This window comes from Octopus bimaculoides, chromosome 16, assembly GCF_046866305.1.
Source record: "Octopus bimaculoides isolate indiv1 chromosome 16, ASM4686630v1, whole genome shotgun sequence".
NCBI lineage: Eukaryota > Metazoa > Mollusca > Cephalopoda > Octopoda > Octopodidae > Octopus > Octopus bimaculoides.
Window position 1 is genome coordinate 7,333,293 of NC_142943.1, and position 20,446 is coordinate 7,353,738.

At 37.2% G+C, this 20,446-nt stretch overlaps 1 protein-coding gene across 7 annotated transcripts in view; it reads right to left on the bottom strand.

Annotated features, from left to right (window-relative positions):
* LOC106878992 (stress-activated protein kinase JNK) overlaps nt 1-20,446 on the bottom strand; it is a 130,122-nt gene that overhangs the window by 86,426 nt on the left and 23,250 nt on the right. For 4 of the 7 annotated variants that reach the window (XR_016244557.1, XR_016244558.1, XM_089364071.1 and 1 more), the window contains exon 2: nt 5,817-5,897. The exons of the other annotated variants lie outside the window; for them this stretch is intronic. The gene's annotated coding sequence lies outside the window, so the exon portion shown is untranslated. The remainder of the gene's footprint in view (nt 1-5,816; nt 5,898-20,446) is intronic. 7 annotated transcript variants of the gene reach the window in all.

Below are 20,446 nucleotides of genomic sequence, written 5' to 3' on the forward strand. Positions count from 1 at the left end.
TAAGTGTGTGAATAGTAGGTGCCTGTATGTGTGAGTGCGTGCGTCTGTAAATATGTGTGTGTGTATGTGTGTGTGTTACTGAAGTTATTTTCCCACTTTAGTAAAGTGTTTTATCAGCAAGATAGGGAGAGAAAGGTGACAGTGGAAACAGGGGAGATATTCATGACAAATGAAGGAGCGACTACAGAGACATTAGTGACAGATAAAGGAGAGGTCGGTGAAGTGCCATTGAGAGATGAAGGAGAGGCTGGTGCGAGAGACGCCATAAACAGAGAGTCGCTGGTAAGAGAGGGGAGCGGGGGAAGGGGGAGGAATAATAATAATAATAATAATAATAATAATAATAACGGCAACAACAAAATCACAGATGCAAGAACAAACATAAACAATAGACAGAAAAACAAGCTGAAGAGATTTTAGCTGGAGATAAAGGAGAGAATGGAATAGAAGTATGTCAACAACAGGATGAAGAAAAGTCTTGTCAATTATTGAGCATTGTGATGGACAATATATATAGATATATACGAGAGGCACGAGTATGGCAGTGTGGTTAAGAAGCTTCGTACCCAACCATGTGGTTTTAGGTTCAGTCCCACTGCATGGCACTTTGGGCAGTTGTCTATTATACTTCCAAGTTGACCAAAGCCTAAGGAGTGGATTTGGTAGACGGAAACTAAAAGAAGCCTGTCACATATGTATGTATGAGTATATATCTTTGTCTTGATATCATGTGATGATTGTAAACAAATGTCACCATTATGCAATTGATGTTGTTTGTTTCTAGTTCTTCCATGAAAAAAAAAAACATGTCTAGCCATGGAGAAATATTAGCTTGGCTGGAAATAGGCGACCATTAGCAACAGGAAGGGCATCCAGCCACAGAAAACTTGCCTCAAAACATTCCATTTGACCCATGCAAGCTTGGAAAGGTGGAGGTTCAAATGATGTATGTATGCATGCATATGTAACATGTACACTTGGCAATCTCACTTATGTAATATAGCGAGTTGATAAACCCTGATTGACTGAGGCTTTTCTTGAAATTACAAGACAAAATCTTCCTCCATAGAGTGTTTAAAAATCTAAATTTGACAAGTAAGGGAGATAACTCCAATAATATCAACTAATAATTTTTGACAAAATGAAATACATTGCAGTAGTTATTAGTTGATCTTATCTAAAGCTAACAGGTGGAAATAAACTAACTGCATACATTGTGAAATATCTAAATTCTTGGTTTGAATGTGTAGATCTATAAACGAAAGGCATGCCAATGATGACCATCCATCCAGTCTTTTTTTTTAATATACAATAACATATCTAGGACAACATTTTCAATGTTTTCTTCCTTTTTTCTTTCACAATGGTAGAGTAATAACATAACCAAAATTTGGCTACTATTTCCGGCAGGCTGAACAAACTTGTTGAAGGTCTCTCCTTGAAGTACCTAAAACAAAAACAATAAATGAAGCTGTTCCACAAAGCATAGATCTTCATTAATCATCATTTAACTTCTGCCTTGAATGGTTTGACAGGATCCAACAAACTGCAGGACTGCGTTCAGCTCCAATATCTGTTTTGGGTTAGGGTTTCTATAGCTGGATGCCTTTCCTAATGTCAGCCATTTTACATAGTGTACTGTGTTTTTGTTTCATGGGACTAATATTTGATGGGGGGGGGGGGGTCAAGTAATTTGCTTGACAAAGAAAAGACACTCACCTGAGTAGGTGTGGAGTAGAGAGGGAGGTGATGTAATACAGGTGTCGAGAGGCTAAAGTATCATAGATGGACAGACACAGCTGTCTTGCTAGAGAGAAAGTACATGGTGCTTTGCAAAACACATGCTAACTTGATGGACATCTTATATACAAGAGTGCTCTATCTATAGATTGATCTCAAATGGTTTTATTGGTTATCTCTGTGTTCTAAGTAAGAACTGACTCAGATTATCTACCCAGCAACAAACAGGGTGCTATGCCTTGTGAAGTGGGAAGCTCTGTCACTTGTCACAGCAGAGAGAGAGAGAGAGAGCTAGTTTGCAATGCTTAATGAGATGGGTCCTATATTTCCTGTCCCCATTCCCATCAAAAAAGGGTTTTAAATAGGAATGCTATACCTTTCAATACCATAACCTTTAAAAAAAAAAAAAAAAAGGATTTCTTATGCATAAAGCAGCTAATTTTGGGAGGAGAGATAAAGGAGATTATATGATTCTCAGTGCATTACAGGTACATATTCTAATGTCCATCCCTCTTCTGAAAGAGGAAAGGCAAGCAGATATTTTGAGTGACGAAAGATTCCAGATATTTTGAGTGACAAATCTGTTGAAGAAAGATTCCAGGAAATCCTGATAGAAATCCCAATACAAGTGCCAAAAATCTTAAGTAGGCTGGAGAACTTTTGTGCTTGATAAAGATATATTTGATTCAGAGATAAGTGAGTATCGTGAGAGAGAGAGAGAGAGAGAGAGAGTTGTTGGTTTGGAAGTTTGCTTAACAAACACATGGCTCTGGGTTTGGCCCCCACTGTGCAGCACCTTGGGCAAGTGTTTTCTACAAATACTTTGCAGGGGGGAAATTGGTAGACACTTACAGCAAAGAAGCCAGTCGCATACACAAACACGTATATTTTTTGCCAATGAACACTGACGAGATAAAACAATAAACAGACATGTTCAAACAGAAGTATCTTGCAGTATATATTTCATCCAAGTTGTCCAGGCAGTCCCTTGTCGGTTTTGCCATGCAATGAACTAGTGGACGGTTCACTACATTTGTGGCAAACCCATGAGTGGTTATTTGAAAACTTAAAATCAATGACCCTCTATTGTTTACAGAATGCATGATATTAACATATAAATAAATAAATAAAATTAGAAAATAAATAAAAAAGGTAGGTGAAGCATAACATTGGACAAAGCATCCCTTGTCCCATATCAATGTATCAAGCAGCGAAAAGACTCTAGGAAATAATGAGGTGTTTAACAGACTTCATTTCCTGCAGAGGAAACATAGGAGCTTGTTGTAGCAGCAGCAGCAGCCACCTGGGTTTGGAACGGGACGGAGGAATATAAAGATGGAAGTTCAATAATTTTTTTCTTCTTTTACGCATTTCATTCATTCATTCATTGGACTGTGGCCATGCTGGGGCAGTGCCTTGAAGGGTTTTAGTGGAACAAATCATCTGCAGGATTTATACTTTTATTTTAAAGTTTGGTACTTATTCTAGCAGTCTCTTTTGCTGAGCTGCTAGGTTACAGGGATGCAAACAAACCAACACTGGTTGTCAAGCAGCAGTGTGTGTGGGGGGAGGGGGAGAGAAGAAGAAACACAACACCAACACAAAGACATGCACACACATGCATAGATACACCCACACACACACACATATATATATATGATGGGCTTTCTGCAGTTGCTCTCTACCAGTTTCACTCACAAGTCTTTGATCAACTAGGGGCTATAGTACAAGACCTTTGCCTGAGGTGCTGCGCAACAGGACTGAATTCGAGACCACAGGGTTGGGCAGCAAGCTTCTTACCCACACAGCCATGTCTGTGCCGTGGAGAATATTTAAGAAAAAAAAGAAAAAAAAAGGTATTGATCTATTTATATTGAGTGCAGTTAGTCATGGTAATGAGAGGATTGACTGAAATAATAGAGCAGTGTGAAGCATCTCTACTGTGGCTCAGACTTAAACTTTGTGGTGTCAGATAATGAAACACTCAGTTATCTTATAGTTTCTCCCACTCCTTACATGGTACTTATTCACAGCTTGGTGGATGTTGTTGATAGAACTAGATGGAAGGTTGTCTTGGTGATAGACATGGCATCATGCCAGTGAGGAGGGAATATGAACTCTCAACCACAAGTCGTACACTTTATTAACTTGGCCAAAGAATTTTCCTCTTGTGATCGAGTAGGAATTTAATAGGCCTCCCCCAGTTTAAAAATATAAATCACCAAGATTAGTTACTCAGAGGCATCATCAATTGGACGAAACAATAGTTAAGTATCACCATCATCATCATTTAACGTCTGCCTTCCATGGGTTGGACGGTTTGACAGGAGCCAGCAATTCAGAAGACTGTGCCAAGCTCAACTGTCTGCTTTGGCATGGTTTCTACAGCTGGATACCCTTCCTAACACCAACACACCTTACAAGGTGTAAGGGGTGCTTTTTAACTTGGCGCTAGTACCATTGAGTGAGGTTGCCAAGCACCTTGCAAGACAAGACCCCTCAACCGAGTGGAGAGTGGTATTGAGAGAAGTGACTTTGTGCTTGGTGATGAGAGGTTAGAGTATGGTAAAAAGACAGAAAATATATGAAATAAATATATAAGATGATTATATATAAATGTGTGTGTGTGTGTGTGTTTGTATTTCCATGTCTAGAAACCATGTGATACTTATATAGTAGTAAATAAGTGTCATCCTCATATAAGTGGGGGCCATTTGTGTTCAATCTTCGATGAGAACACATCTATTCACGAGAAAATATTCCCTTGCTTGGACACAGGTGAAGGTTGGCATCTGGAAGGACATCCAACTGTAGAAAATCTGCTTCAACAAATTTCATCTGATTCATGCAAGCATGGAAAAGCAGATATTAAAAATATTGATGATGATGGCATCTTTCCAATCACTGACCATTCGAACGGGAGCAAATGAAGTCATGAACTAATATTAATTGGCTGTAGTAAGATTTAAACTTTATTTAAACTAACCTGTAGTCCAGCACCTGTGCCTCACAGTTAACGTGTCACATATAATCACAAGGCCTCAAACTTTCTGATAATAATATTCTAGAACAGGGGTTTTCAAACTGTGGTCCGCAAATACTTTTTATGGGTAATTTGATTTTATATATGTTTTTTAATTGAAATCTTTTAATTGACAATAAACCTATTTGTTAAATACTGTTAAATAAATAAATGTAAAAATATATGTTATTTTAAGCAAATATTTATGTATAAATTTCCTAAGTGTTTATAAGGTAAAGCCTGAAATATAAAGGGGTCCGCAAGTCAAAAAGTTTGAAAACCCCTGTTCTAGAATACATAATTAAGAATGAATTAAATCAATCTCTAAATTGGAAATACTACCACATTCAGAGGCCCCTGATAAAGTAAAGACCTAATGATATAATCAATGGTCCATTGATAAAGCCAAGGGCCCACTGACAAAGTTAGATGCCTTCTGATATAGTCAAAGGCCCAATGACCAAAGTCAAGGACCTACTGACATAGCCAAGAGCCCACTAACATAGCTGAGGGCCCACTCACAAAGCCACAAGACTGTAAAATTCACAGCAACCAACAACAGAATTAGATCATTGATAAAATGAAAGTCAAAGAAATTTAACTGAAACTGCTGCAAATGATGTTGGGGCAGTCATTGATTAAAGATTTGGAAGAAAAAAAAAACCCACTTAAATCCTCAAAGTAAATTTTAAAAATGATATAAAAAGTCACATTTGAGTTTTGTGAATTGTTTTCAAATATTCGATGTCATTGAACCCTACACTATCAGCATTTTCTACGGTTTTTAAAATAAAATAAAATAAAATAACAAAAACAAAACAGGTTCCAATTTTCATGTGTGTTGATGGCATTATATAAACATCAGCCAACTGCAATGATTCCCATCTCAAACAATTTATATCATTATAGAACCCTGTGTCCTAACAATCTACTGAAGAACAAAGTTTGTTCATCCATTCCGTTCTTATTCAATGTGCCATTGATATCTATTGTGTAATTGAACATGGGTGGGGTTACTTTATTCTAACATAATAAAGCATACAAATATCCTTACCCCTTAAGGCAATTCTGTATTCACTACGTATTCAGTATCATTAATCTTCATCAGATGAAGCCAGGGCTTCCACAAAAGTTCCTACAATAAACAAACAAAAAAAATATATAAATAATAATAATAATAATAATAATAATAATGATAAATGTTTGTGTAATAATGAATAAAATATGTATAAGCTAGCATCACCATCTCCTCTATGCTGATCTGGATTGGACTGATCAGGAATACAGCATACCTACATACATTCTGGTGTATCGATCTTGTGCTATCATCAACACTTCTAATTAATTCTCCACAAAAGTGTCTTCTAACAGAAAAGAAGTCAAATAAGGAACCTCGAGACAGTTGTTTGAGATATTAAACAGCAGCCAAATCTCCCTCAATTCACACCTTACTGTTGGCAGAAGGAAAAACTCAGTGAACAATTCACCTGCCTTCAGAGTGTGTATTACAGGCATTATTTTATGAGTTCTTGAGGGAGCAAAATTGAAAATGGTTCAAGCAGAAATTTAACACAGAAGCAAAATGAATTAATGCAATACAATTAATTTGATACACCACTGCCCTGGTAATCTGTGTTGTTAATAAAAATCTTTTAAATTAACACAAGTTTGCAACTTGCAGATGAGGGATATGCAAAGTGTGTTCTAGAAGTCTTGAAACATTTTCAGGACTGTCAGTTATTAATTTCAAAGGAGTACAGAACTCTAATCTCTTTCAAAGTGGGTTCCACTGACTTTAATGCACTTGTGAAGTCCTCCAAAGTAAGAGTGTCCAGGACACTTGTCACAGCCTCCTTCATCTTCTTCAGCTCAAGGAGCAACCAGAAGTCACAGGGACTGTAGGGAGGCTTTACGTACAGTTTTGATGTTCATCTTTGTCAAATAGTTGGTCACTAGGATGGAAATGTGGACTTAGTGTATTGCCCTGGTACAGGTACTCTGGCCTTTTGCTACAAAATCTCTTCCTGAACTCCTTCAAAACCTCCACAAAGTACTCTTTGTGGAGCATCTGACTAGAGGGAACCCAGTGAGTGTAGATGATGCCCTTGCTGTCAAACAAGCTGAATGTTATAAGCTTCCTGGTGGATCTGCTTTGCCTGGCTTCTTGTGCTAGCAAAAAACAGAATCTTGTCTAATACAAGTTAATCCACATGCAATCTGAAGCATTTCATAAGTTTCTGTAGCAATTTTGTCCAGTTTAGCTCAATACTTTACTGTACAGCAAGCTTCTAAATTGCCTTCAAGTCCTGGTTAACCATGGGGGATTATTACTGCATGGAAACAGGTGATGGGTTGGCAACAGGAAGAGCATCTGGTTGTAGAAAGTCTGCCTCACTAAACACCTGGCTCATGCAAACATGGAAAACTGGATGGTAAAATGATGAAGAAGATGATAATGAAGGAAATTAAGAAATTAATGAAGAGACATGAATTATGAATTCTAATGAGTTACATTTCCAATCAGTAAGTTAACATTAATTCATTTATTTTACTTTGTTATTTACTGTTTCACAGTTTTCTCCTCATAACACGGACCAAATATTTTATGCTTCAGGGTTGGAGTAAATGATCGTACAGCTGAATGTATACTCTGCCCACTGCAAATGGATCCTACTTTTTTTATCAGGTAGATTGAAGCAGGTAAAGCTATATGCTGTACTTTATCTAGTAGCACATAAATTAATTATCATTTAACATACACTTTCCCATGCTTGCATGGGTCAGGTGCAATCTGTTGAAACTGATTTCCTACAGTGAGACACCCTTTCTGTCACCAACACTCATGTGTTTCCAACCAAGGTAACATTTCTCCATGGCCAGACATGTTTTTCATGGAAGGCTGGAATCAAGCAACATCATTTACAACTATTACATAATATCAACAAGACAAGGCTAAACATACAGATGATGGGCTTCTTTTAATTTCCATTTATCAAATCCACTCACAATGCTTTGGTTGGCCTGGGGCTATAAGAGAAGTCACATGCCTAAAATGTCTTTAAGACTAAACCCATATAGCTGGGGATCAAGTTTCTCAACCACACAACCACACCCAAGCCTATATCTATGTTACAGTAAATATTGAAGCTCTTGACCTTTCAAGCAGCAGTCCAACTTCTCAACAAGACTTTAAAAGAAGCATCTTTTGGAAATAATTAATGACATAAGGGGGATACTGTACCTCTCCTAATGATCCACTAAAATCATACTGACCTGCTGGTAGATAACAAATCAAATCTTTGAAAAGACTTTTGTATCAGCTAATACCATGGGAGTTAGGTTACTGTGTGTTTGAACTGTGATCAAGGTTAAACTGTGATCAAAGACATTCTACTTGTGATTATCCAAATTATAATTTTCAAACTCAATGTATCTAACATTATATCATCTAATGCCCCCCACTGCTCATCCTAGTAGGCAAGGGGTGATATATGAGGGAAATTTGGCTGCTATCTCTAGCTGTTCAAGCGACCACTTACAGGCTCACTTTGTTCCAGAGTTGGTTAGAGGAAGATGATTTGACTTGGGGGCAAGCCAGATTCCTTTAGACACTAGTTAACCTAAAGAAGATAGTAATGCAAACTCAGGACCAGGAATGGCAACCAGATGCAAAAGATATGTTCCGTTAATTCATACAAAGCCATTTAACATATTTTAGTAGAGGAGGCAAGGAATAAAAGTCTTAAATAAATAAACAGATAAATAAATAAGTCTTTCTCTCTCTCTCTCTCTCACTCTTCTCTCTCTCTATATATATATTGTACGTACATATGTACATGTGTGTGTATGTATGTGTGTCTGTGTGTTTAAGAATCCAGAAGAATAGGAATGAACAAGCTTTAGTGTTGATTATGTTCAAATTAAGCAAGACTAAACATGTTTAAATATATCAAAATTTAATCATTTACACACTGTGTAGTAATGTATGAATTTTTTATCGGGGGCATCCTTGCCAATTTTGTAACTTTCTCTTGAGACAAAACACCCACTCACTCATACTCACTGCTCGTTTTCTGGTTGTTTTTTTTATGTAATGAGGAAGCACCATTCACGGCTGAATTTTGCCAAAATCTATCAACAGAGAACAAGGAATGTGAACGTTTATAACTATTTACTTTGAAAGATTATTTTTTGCTTTTGATACTTTTTTTTTATATAAATATTTCATCTTCATTGTTGTCTTCAGAGCTTTGTTCTTCTTAATTTATTTCATTCATCTATAAAAGATCCTTCTAGTCATTGTGCTTGAAAACTGTCAATATCACCGGCCACTCATTCAACCAGAACAACATGTAGTAACCATGGTAGTTGTTGGTGCTCACCACTTTCATTAATGACTAGCCACGCTAATAGGTTCTTTACAATACGGAGTCCTCATTCCTTTGTAACGAGTGGCTTAATCCCCTCCATCATCTGCTAATGCACGTCCAGACAGCTTGCGTTTATGTTTTCCAAAACATCGCAGCAGCAAGCACATGTTTTGTGTAGGTCAGCTACATCGGCACTGATAGCAAGACATACCTTGCAAAGAATTCCTTTCGTTCATCATCACTGAGGCATTGTTTTCTAGGTCTAGATACCCTTCCTGCAGCCAACCCCTTGTTTCTTAGAAATGAAACATTTCCCTATACTCTTTTACTCGTTTCAGTCATTTGACTGTGGCCATGCTGGAGCACTACCTTTAGTCGAGAAAATCAACCCCAGGACTTATTCTTTGGAAGCCTAGTACTTATTCTATCAACATCTTTTGCTGAACCGCTAAGTTACGGGGATGTAAACACACCAGCATCGGTTGTCAAGCGATGTTGGGGGGACAAACACAGACACACACACACACACACACATATATATATATATAAATATATATATATATATATATATATATATATATATATATATACATATATATGACGGGCTTCTTTCAGTTTCCGTCTACCAAATCCACTCACAAGGCTTTGGTCAGCCTGAGGCTATAGTAGAAGACACTTGCCCAAGGTGCCATGTAGTGGGACTGAACCTGGTTGGTAAGCAAGCTACTTACCACACAGCCACTCCTGCCCCTATGATAGGATAAGTTTTGTTTTGCTTTTATGGAAAATTGGAAACAAAGAACCTAACTTGCTTATCAATGATGCTTACTTAAAAGCATCATGCAATGTCATGATAAAGAGGCGCACCCCCCCCCCCCCCCAACAAGTTTCTTTCATTTTCCATTTATTAAAATACCTTGATAAGGTTTTGGCTGGCCTGGGGCTGTAGTGGAAGACACTTGCCCAGAGTGGGACTGAACTTTAAATCATGTGGTTAGGAAGTAAACTCCTTAAATACACAGTCATGACTGTGTCTTTAGCTATTGGTGAAGAAATTTCCTTGCTATAAAAAGCAACACAGAGCTCCAGAGTATCATTTTTTTTACAGCACCAATGACTGCAGTTGTGTTTCAGTGGAGATTTTTTACTGTCTTCACATCGCATGTAATAGATATTGTCCACAACCTGTAAAATTACACATACAACTGTCGATAATTGTCTCACAATGCATGCAATATTCATTACTCGGCGTCTTTGCTCTGGATTGATGATTAAACCGACTCGGGCAGCCACATTCTGTAGATGTGAGAACAATAGAGTTGTCAGCATAATCGAAAGTCACATGGCCGTTTCTCATCAGTCTGCTTTATACCATCTTCCTCTGAAATGACTTATTTTATTTACCATATTGAATAATGATGGTGAGATAATATCTCCTTGCATAATGACATAACAGTAGTCACTTGGGAATGCCACACTCGTCAGAACAACTTCCTGCCAATGGCTGTAATTTACTGAATAGCTACATAATCAACACAAATGTTTTTTTGTTTTTCAAATCCAGATACTTTGACATAATGTTTATAGTTTTATTATTATTATTATTATTATTAATAATACATTCTGAGTTCAAATTCTGCTGAGGTCAACTTTCCCTTTCATCCTTTTGGCAAGGATTGATAAATTAAGTACCAGTGAAACATTGGGGATTGATGTAATCAACTAGTTCCCTCCTCCAAAATTTCAGGCCTTGTGCCTATAGTAAAGAGGATTATTATTATTATTATTATTATTATTATTATTATTATTATTATTATTATTCAGGTGGAGAACTGGCAGAATCGTTAGCATGCTGGGCAAAATGCTTAGTGCCATTTTGTTTGTCTTTACACTGAGTTCAAATTTTACCTTTCATCCTTTCAGGGTTGATAAAATAAGTACCAGTTGAGCATTGCAATCAATGTAATCATCTTACACCATCAAATTGCTGGCATTGTGCCAAAATTTGAAACTACCATTATTATTACTACTACTACTACTACTACTACTACTACTATTATTATTATTTATCATTAATTAAGGCAGCGGCAAGCCAGCAGAATCATTAACTTGTGTGACAAAATGATTAGTAGCATTTCATTTGTCTTTACATTCTGAGTTCAAATTCCGTTGAGGTAGAATTTGTCTTTCATCTTTTTGAAGTCAATTGAGCATTGCAGTCGATGTAATTGACTTACCCCTTCCCTCGAAATTGCTGGCCTTGTGTCAAAGTTTGAAATCATTATTATTATTATTAACGATAATAATAATAAATTCCACTTTTCATCCTTCCATTGTAGATAAACTAAGTCCAGTGAAGTACATTATTCGATTTAATCAACTGTTTTTGCCTCCCAAAATTTCTGTGTACCAATGTTGGAAATCATTATTATTACTATTATTATTTATAATCAATATTTACTATAAACATCAGTCTTCAGTTTTCAGCCTACACAAGATATTAGTCATGCATGCAAACACAGACAGACACACACAAATACATACTGAAATAAAAAAAATGCCTATGCAACACAGAAAAAATACTTCCGCTATGCCAGAGAAGATAAGACATGAAATATGATCAAAAATAGCCATGTTGTGGCTGCTGATCTTGTATTCTCTTGTTATCTTAGGCTATAGATCAGGAATCCTTTTGCACTAGTATTAAATATATGTACATGTAATGAATTTAATTGTCATACAAGGAAACATCATTCAACTGTAACAAATACTTGTCTTATTTACCCTTCAAAATACACTCTCTCTCTGTGTCTGTCTGTCTATCTCTAATATACACACACGTACATAAATATACATACATATATATGAATAGATAGATAGACAGGCAGATATTTCCATGTTAGCATGCACAAGAATTGTTTTCGCATAAAACTGGACATTTGCATATTGCTGAAGCAAGCAATTTTACAGCTGGATGCTTTCATTTATAATATTTCTTTGTAATATTACAAGAAGTTAAACCATCTTAGACATTTAGACAACTTCGTATTTTGCAAACCGACAAACTCTGAGCTCAGAATTGAATGTGTGGTTTTACCTCCATTAGATATCAAAACCAGTAGAAATGCCAGCAATGGATTCAATTAAACACAGAACATCTACTACAAAATTGTCAGTGATCCTTGAAAAATTGCATATCGACAAATTGCACAGAGAAAGAAACTGAAATGAAAAATTCAATTATGCTTGTTTCTCTTAAAAAAAAAAAACAAATGAAAACCACACTGTTAGCCAACACAAACAATGAGCTTACATATAAAACATGTAGTAGGCTGTGTGAGAATCAATACCTCAAATACTCTGAAATACTTAGTGATACAAGTAGCCATGAACTGAAGACTATGTACTGCTTGGAAGCTTACAGACAGTAGTAGCCAAGTTCTATTCCAGCCAGCCATCTTCTCTGTTCACTATTTCTGGGAGGGTTGTCGGGTAAAGTCCTCAGGCACCACCTCTATAGGGTCCTATCACAAGCAACAGTCATTGCACATTCCAGCTGGATTCCCAAGTGTGACCAACTGAGACTATTGATATAATCCAACCATCTTGTTTTTGGTCTACCTCTAGCTTTCATGCCAGTTGGCTTGGCTTGGAGAATCTGTCTTGTAATTCTTTCCTACGACATTCTCATCATGTGTTCACAGTATTTACTGGAACTCTGACCCCCTCAATATAGAGAAGTAGTGGCTTAACCTGGAGAGATTCTCTGATCTCTGACCTATACAACCTAAGTTTATTATCAAGATGGAATGGACTTTGTGAAAATATAGTAGCTACAGAATAAATAGGGTAAAATATGCTATCTCAGTTGGTTGCAAAGGATCCCACCAACCACATGGTTTTGGGTTCAGTCCCACTGCGTGGCACCTTGGGCAAGTGTCTTCTACTATATACTCGGGCTGACCAAAGCCTTGTAAGTGAATTTGGTAGACGGAAACTGAAAGAAGCCTATCGTATATATGTATATATATGTGTATGTGTGTGTATATGTTTGTGTGTATGTGTTTGTCTTCCCAACATCGCTTGACAACCGATGGTGGTGTGTTTATGTCCCCGTAACTTAGCAGTTTGGCAAAAGAGACCGATAGAATAAGTACTAGGCTTATAAAGAATAAGTCCTGGGGTCGATTTGCTTGACTAAAGGCGGTGCTCCAGCATGGCCGCGGTCAAATGACTGAAACAAATAAAAGAGTATAGCAACATGTGTAAAATGTGATGTAATAATATAAAAAGGCTGTGAAATCAAAGAACTGAAGTGGAATAAACTAACTATAGACTTGACATCATCATCATCATCATTTCAATGCCTCCTTTTCTTTGCTTACATGTATTAGATGAAAGTACATAGGAGTGGAGTTTCTAAGGTTAATGCCTTTCTTGTTGCCAACTCCCTCTTGATTCCAACTGGAGTAATAAAGAATCTTCCAGTCTACTGAACAACAAATGGCCCAGGCATGTCTTATACCAAAGACTAGAAATAAACATCACCATATGAGCCTTTTGTTCACAAAGATCATGCAACATGTCAGGATACATCAAGAAGTCAGGATATGCTTTTGCAGTGGACTGCAAAGAAATGGTATCATTAAGAAATCGATGTTTACAAACTAGCAAAAGTGTGGGGAATACGCCTCATAAAATGTGCTTCTTTCAGAGTCTGCTAATCAAATTCACTTACAAAGTTTTATCAGCCTGATGCTACAGTAGAAGACACTTGCTCAAGGCACCACACAGTGGGACTGAACCCAAAACCTTGTAGTTGGTAAGTGGAGATCTTAAAAGTGTATAGGCATGGGCATAGCAGCATGGTTAATTAATTTATGAAAGAGACTGAATAGAAGAGAGTTGAGGAAATGGTTTCTGAAGAGAAATTGAAGGCAACACAAATTGATGACATTTATTGAGTGGAAATGATGCCATGAGCAGGCATTGGTAGGTAAACTGTGCTAGAGCTAAGTCACAAAATGGATCAGGCAAGATTTTAAAACAGTGAGTCTTGTAGATGAGATGATTTAAGATCAAGAAATACTGTGCTGGATAAACACGAAGAAATGGAAGCAATGGTTACACAGATGCTGGAGAATAAAAACATTGGATGGTAGAAGTAATCTATGTTTTGGTTTAACATTCACATATGGCTCTAGGATGCCGTTAGTGAAGTCAATTCTGTTGCAACAATTCTTATCAGGTTTCCATTCAGAGAATATTAACCCATTCATTACCATATTCATTTGAAAAACAGTTTGGTTCAATTAATTTTTTAAATAATGAAGAATTTGGGAAAAATAACTTTGTCATAATTAAAATGGTTGTTTGGAACATAAATCAATATGCAATTTCGATAGAATGTTTTAATTTAGATAATTCTGAAACATGAAGTCTGTATCATAGAACCAGGAGGAGTCTCAGGAGGGTTGGCATCAAAAGGGCTAAAACTTCATTATGTGTTGTTTCCTGCAATAGTCTCTCAGTAGTACAGTGGTAAGTCTCCCTGGCTGTCATGTGGGAGACCAAGGCTCAATTCTTGCCAGGGAGACACTTTAACTCTTTGGTAGTAGACTTAAGCTGTTGTCCTGTTTCACCATCACCTGGTGACATGGTTGCCTTTAGTGGAGTTCACTCTGTTACAAACATTCAAGCCAAGACTCTGTACTGGGGTGACGACCTTCCTTCTCACCAATGTTAAAGGCTCTGAAGCAAGTTAGAGGCACTGCCTTCTCTCTTGATATTTTTGTTTTTTTAATCACAAGTTGGAGTTTCTTCCTGCCTTCAAATCTGAAAAGCTCTGCCAAAAATTTCTGTAGTGTTATGCAAATGACTGCAAACTTTGTCTTTTAATATGATCCCAGTATGAGACAACCTTTCTCAGAGTTGGGGTCCCTATGTTTTATAGCTGAACTGGAAAACATGAGGAATAAATTGTGCTGCTTAGAGACAATAAAGGTCCACTGTGGGGAAACATGTACTTAGAGAGTACGAACTCATTCTCACTTGGTTTACCTTCAGACGTATGAGTGATGTGTTATGTAACTATGGCATATATGTATGTATATCTATAAATGCAAACACAACACAGAATTAAACACAGTACACCCAGTAAAGTGGTTGATGTTAGGAAGGGCACCCAGCAGTAGAATCCAACCCCCAAAATGAAATGACAACTCCCATGGTGACAGTGATAATCCATCTACCCCATGCCAGCATGGAAAGTAGATACAATAAAATGATAATGAAGACACATACACAGGTGATTAATTTGCTATTAATGATAAACAATTATTAACTTCCCAATCTCCATTTTCTTTTTCTTCTTTACACACACACGTGTACACAAAGATACACACACACACACTTTCCATTACCATCTCATTAGTCACGTGTGTCCATGTCCATATCTGGATACACACATTCTAATTTAAAACAAGCTTAAATTTATCAAGTAAAAATTTCTGTTAAACTCGTGGAAAATATTTACCAAATTAGTGTTAGCTGCATTAATATTTACAATCATTTCTATAAATTCCTAATAGACATGCATTGCCTGTTGATATCATTTCTTTTGCCTACGTATTTTATCATTCCCAGTCACAACAACAGCTTTTGAAAATGATGTCTGCAAGATTGGATTTGGCTGGACATTAATCACAGCGATGTACATGTAAGGCTTCATAATTTTAAGACTTCTGTTAATTCCACGTAGGCGACAGAATAAATACTAAAGATTCAAAGCATACTGAATGCAGACAGATTTCTCTTCTCTCTACTATGGTGTGGTGACAAAATGGTTAAAGTGATCAATTTCCTGGCTTCTCCATAGAAACATTGCACTCAGATTAAAACACTAGATTGACATTGTTAAGTGTGGGTCTGTGACGGGTGAAGTAGTGTCTGCAATGGAGTGATGTGTGGTGCTTGTGGAGTGGTGCTGCTGAGATGCATCTGCAGCAGCATATAGTGCATTGTTGTGAGTGTTTGAGTGGATGCTCTGTAGTAAGATATCGTATTAGTTTTTAAGACTTCTTTGTTCAGAATATTTATGGCATGGAATTGAACAGTCAATGGGTATTCAAATGCTATTTCTTATCTTGGGATGATTTTGTCCTAAATCTCAGGACAGTGACAATAAGGCCAGGTACTATAAATTGTCTCCACTTTAAATATTCTAGGTAGTTTATATGAAGAAAAAAATGGTCACAAAGATGTCATCATCATTCATTTGTTTTACATCCATTTCCCCATACTAGCAGGAGTTAGATGAATATAATATTTAAGCAGTGTTTTACAGCTGGATACCCTTCCTGGTGCTTGCCCTCACCTGTTTTTCAAGAAAGAGATCTTTCATTTCACATGTCTTTGAAGGTGCAAAGTGAGCAGGTGAGTTGTCGACAGAAGTGCCAACAGCAGCAGCCACAGCAGGTGACTTTCACAGAGCACAAATGTAAACACACATTCTCATATCATTATCATTTAATGTCTGTTTTCTATGCTGGCAAGCCAGAGGACTGTGTCAAGCTCAATCGTTTGCTTTGGCATGGTTTCTATGGCAGGATGTTCTTCCTAAAGTGTACTGGGTGCTTTTTACATGGAACCAACACTGGCAGGATCATCAAGTATCTTGCAAGACAGAGACTCCTTGACTGGGTTGGGGAACAATATTGGGGGAGGTGACTCTGTGCCAGTTGATGACAGATTAAAGTATACAATACAGGGAGAGAGAGATAGGTGTCTTGTTGTAGGTAGGATATATGGCTACCCTAGTTGGAAAAGGCTTTGGTCAGTCCAGGGCCAGAGTAGACAGTTGCCCAAGGTTCTGTACAGTGGAACCAAACCTGAGACCATATGGCTGGGAAGCAAACTGCTTAACCACAATGCCATGCCTCTTCTAATACAAACATATATGTACGTTTTGATATTAATTTCTTTTCTTTAGTTCAATAATTACATTAAAGTTACAACTGTAACAATAGTTTACACGTTGGAGACCGAGTTTTTCTAAAGCACTGCTTCACTTTTTACTTTATAATACTCAATGTTAAATCCAATTAAGCAACGTTGACAAACACCATGCAAGAGACGCACTTGAATAGAAAACACTTCAGTCAAGATGCTGCAGTTGCTACTGTTGCTTAATCTCAGGCCTATCCTGATTAAGCAGACCTATGATCAAAGACGCTCCAGATGTGACCATCTTGTTAGACTGCATATGTGAAAGTATATTGCTCAATGTGTCCTCTTTTCAAAGCAATGTTGTATATTTAAGAGGGATTTCAGTGCTATTTCTAGAAAGTTGGATGACTATCTACAGCATTGGCTCTCAACCATTTCTTACCAATGGGCCTTTTTGATCCCTATTTTATGCCAATGGACCTCCATAGCCATTTGATGTGTATAACAAACTCCTAACTGTATCTTTATAATCAAATATTAATTAAGAATCATATATAAGAATTGTTAAAACATTTTGTGTATTGTAGAAGTATAAGTAATATATTGCACATGAATTTTAACAGCAAAATCTTACATGGACCCTGACTGAGAACCATTGATCCAGAGGCTTTGACCCTGGCTCAAAGTTACAGTAGTTTCACACTGTTGTAATATTCAATCAGCATCTTCGAAAATGAGCCAAAGATACCTGCATCACTGGGCAAGGACTCGAGGTAAAAAGAAGAAAAGCAATTAGATGGCTAAAACAACATAGAAAAATAATAAAAGCAGAGAAATCTGCAAACGACAGAAAGAAAATATAAAACAAACTAATTGTACGATTCACTGGATGTGCAAGTGCAAAACTGAAAAATATCAAGTTCTGTGAGGCAAAGTAAGGAAAGTGTTCATCAAGTAATGAGAATAATTATACTGATGTTTCTTTCTTTCTTTAAATAGGCAGTGTTATATGACAGAATGGGATAATGTGATGGTCTTCCCTTTTCCTGAAGAGTAATACCTTCTTAAGTTTGAATGGTTCCAATTGCAAATCACAACTGGGTTAATTAGCAGATTTGCTAAGGGCCTACTGTTGGATCACTTATACAGGTTCAGAACAAAAATCAGGAAGATTTCTGACTTTAGCACAAAAAGCCCGAGATTGAAAGTGAAGAAATGAGACAGGGTTAAGTTTGTACTCCATTCCCGTGAGAATTAGCAGCAACAAATAATGAAAAGAAGATTGTGCACTCAAGCTGAATCTATTTTATTTTACAATCTGTGAACAATAATGTTATTGATTAAAGGCTTTTGACAGGTTAATCACTGGTTCAACGTATTTCTAATGGTGAGAGTGACAAGGAAATGCCTCACCTGATGATGCAAGAAACTTTGTTGTGAAGCACTGGTATTTTTCATTCTTCTCACGCATGCTTTTATACTCTGATATAAATCAGTGAAAGATATGCACACACCTTTAGACACATGTACCATCATCATTATTATAATGTCCACCTTTTATAACTGTTTCTGAACAAAGTGATATTTCTCCATCACCAGACATATTTACATGGAATATTGGAAATGAATGACATTCATTTATAACAATCATGAGATGTCAAGACAAGGAGACACAAACATATATATATATATATATGATGGGCTTCTTTCAGTTTCTGTCTTTCCATTCCACTCACAAGGTTTTGGTTGGTCTGAGAGGCTACAATACAAGACATTTGTCAAGGTGCCATGCAGTGGAACTGAACCCGAAACAACTTCTCAGCCACACAGTTATGTCTGAATTTTACTCAATACAACTCCATGTCTAGAATAATTTTACCAATTTGTCAAAAATAGTTACAAAATGTCTATGTTACAAAGAGAAAAGAAACTGGTCTGTGGAGTAAATAATGGACATGTTCAATAGAATCAAATAGATATATATACTACACCCCAGCACACAAAGATTTGTGACAGACTGAATTAAAGTTGGAGATAAAGGAACAGAGATATTTTATTACTTCAGATTACTATTCTTATATGTATTTTTGTGAATATATATATCAGTGCATGGCAGGGGTGCATGGTTTAGTGGTTAGAGTGTTGGGCTCGCAATCATGAGGTAGTGAGTTCGATTCCTGGACCAGACTGTATGTTGTGTTCTTGAGCAAGACACTATTTCATGTTGCTCCCGTTCACTCAGCTGTAGAAATGTTTGTGATGTCACCAGTGCCAAGTTGTATTGACCTTTGCTTTCCCCTTGGATAACATTGGTGACATGTAGAAGGGAGACGGGTATGGATGGGCGACTGCTGGTCTTCCATAAACAACTTTGTCTGAACTTGGGCCTTGGAGGGGAACTTTCTCAGTGCAATCCCATGGTCATTCATGACTGAAGGGGGTCGTCTTCTCTTGTGAATAGTGATTTTTGCATGATTAAGATTTTTAACATGTACAAGAGCTTGAGAAGCTTTATTTATTGATATGTATAGAAAAGGAATTTTCTGGCCAATAGCTAAATATTTCATAAAAGTATAAAAACTTGGTAAACCTCTCAAAAACATTAAAATGCTGCATTTCAATTTGTGAACTGTTGATGATAGGTGATTTTTTTTTTTTTTTCATGACTTCCATAACCTTAAAGCTGGAGCTTTACTTGGTTTCTATAGTGTATAAGTGTGGAGGTGCAATGGCCCAGTGGTTAGGGCAGCGGACTCGCGGTCATAGGATCGCGGTTTCGATTCCCAGACCGGGCGTTGTAAATGTTTATTGAGCGAAAACACCTAAAGCTCCACGAAGCTCCGGCAGGGGATGGTGGTGAACCCTGCTGTACTCTGTCACCACAACTTTCTCTCACTCTTACTTCCTGTTTCTGTTGTGCCTGTATTTCAAAGGGCCAGCCTTGTCATACTGTGTCATGCTGAATCTCCCCGAGAACTACGTTAAGGGTACACGTGTCTGTGGAGTGCTCAGCCACTTGCATGTTAATTTCACGAGCAGGCTGTTCCGTTGATTGGATCAACTTGAACCCTCGACGTCATAAGTGACGGAGTGCCAACATAGTGTATAAGTAACTGAGATTACAACACTTAGCTCTGAATGGAATTCTGCTTTGTGGTATTGTTTAATTTCTCAGCTATTGCTGGAGCTCATTTACAGCTGAGTGAGCAGGAGAAATGTGAAATGAAGTGTTTTGTTCAAAAACTAAATGCACTTCCTAGTCAGAGAAATGAAACCAAGACCCTATGATTGTGAGTGCAGCACCTCAGCCATTCATCTATCTCCTTTCACTGGCAATTGATGATTAGAAGCCTAGAAAAAGGGAGAG